We start from the raw sequence: 2,275 nt of genomic DNA, 5'->3' as shown, positions 1-2,275 counted from the left end.
GTGTTGCTTAACGGAACTTAACGCCGCGCTATGTCTTGTTACCAGAACAAAAGAGGATTTTGTAGTAAGACTTTGTACCCCACGTGAGACATAGTATGGCGTTGAGTTTCCACGAGCAATGTTGCGCAATTTAGGGATGAAAGTATGAATTGAAGTGTCTAGGTCTCAAAACTAAAGTAAATACATATAATATTTCTTTTTTTATAACATTTATTTTTTTATAACAATTTTATATACATACCCATAATTTGGTTTTAAACCTGTATTTATCGCCTATAGTGATACTATTGCCCTATTTCAATAAGTGTTTGGTAGATTCCCATATAATATACCGCCTTATATGAGATTCCTCATGACTTAACTAATTATTATTAATATACTTACATCGCACATTACATATTGTAACCTTATCTTTATTTGAACAAATATATGTTTTTTTTGTATTAGCTTTATTTTATAAAAACTTGTTATTTTATTCTCTTAAAAAAAATTGATATATTAAAACGAAATCTTAATGTTAAATAGTGAATTGAATTCACATTATCTTCTCCAAATAGGGTGATGGTGTCAAATTCAATGAAAATTTTTTTTATTTATATAGGTCATACAGTGTTAAAAATCTATGATATCAAAAATACCAAAAAGTTTAAAAAAATTATGTATTTTTTAAAGTTTAAGTCTATATAATATTAAAAAGCAAAATTACTTCTGATGTTAAATTAAAATGTACTTTTTTTATATATTATAAGTACGTTTATATTTTAAATATTTAACATACAAAAATTTGAATTTGACACAGCCCTACTAGCCAACGTAGTAAATAATTTTATTGTTATAATTATAATAGATAGACTAATAATACACTTTATTTAATAATAATAATAATGAAAACACTTACGTGACAATTATGGTGATTGAAATTATATAAAATGATACTAAAAAGACTTCAAAATTGTCAGAATTATGTTCCTTCTTATTTTAATTTATCATTTTATTATTCATTCAACGTGATATTGGCGAAGTGATTAGTGCTGAACTGGCACGCTCGGATCGCCATAATTAAAGAACAACAACAACAATTTTATTAATAATAAAATAAAATTATACGGTAATAAATGTTTATAAAAGATTATTTTGTATTTTGCGATTAGAAAAAAATAATTAAACTATTTTTTATTGAATATAATTATTCTAAATAAATTATATGATTGTTAGTACATTGATTGTGGGTTCAATCTCATTTCCACAGTATTTATTGAAAAAAAATTTGATTCTATATATTTTTTAATTTTTTATTTAAGTTTTAAAATAATATAGTTGTCACGTCAGTGTTTCAGCCTTACACTGTGTTCTTTGATATGGTAATAGATATCGGATTGTTACTATGGTTTTTTTAATTATGTAAAGCTTAATATAAGTCCTTTACGGCCTAAATATACTGAATTTACACATTTAAAGTTAATTAAAATTTAGGAATTAAATGCTACAGATTATGAAACCAATTGTTATCTATAGTAAAATTTTTAATCGTTTAAAGTAGATATTTCTAGAAAATTATAAAAAAAAATATCCATATCATTTGACATAATGTGTATAAATTGCACTGTAAGTAGGTTACTATTACTATGTTACGCAAATACACCCAAAGACGCTTTTATAGGATAAAAATATTTGTTTTTTATATGAATAATCGTAGGTATAGAAAATTCAAATTATATCAATACATATATTTTTTCTTATAACAATTGCTTCGGGAAGGGCCTAAAATAAGGCAAAATGTTTCAAAATGATAAATATTAATTAAGCTTATACCAAAATTTTATTTTCCATTCTATGTATGAATAATATTTCAAGAAGAAGCTATTGTAATTTTTTGTTTTCAATATGTTGACATATTTATTAAATGAAAATTCCATTAATAAGGCTTTTAAACTTATACAAAAATGTTTTCTTTTATATATTTAGATATATACAAGATTTATGTATGTGAACAATTGCTTAATTTAGTTTTTACTTTATTTTAATTCAGTGAAATTTTATTTGAACTTGTGTCATATTTTGTCTTTAAAAACTACTTAAATATTTTCAAGGAAATCTCTTTTGTCAAAAACATAACAATTATATATGGCAGTGCAAACAGACACAGAATAACATAATTAATATTGAATAAATTATTAAGTAAAGATTTACAACTTTTTAACGTCAAGTCAGTACAATGTCGTTATACGATGTTTCGTGCCTTTTAAATCTTATTGTTGCGAGAATTGTTAGAATA

Source organism: Heliconius melpomene, chromosome 2 (assembly GCF_056956725.1).
Source record: "Heliconius melpomene rosina isolate 202511_hmr_F chromosome 2, ASM5695672v1, whole genome shotgun sequence".
Taxonomy (NCBI): Eukaryota; Metazoa; Arthropoda; class Insecta; order Lepidoptera; family Nymphalidae; genus Heliconius; species Heliconius melpomene.
This window is presented reverse-complemented; position numbering follows the sequence as displayed.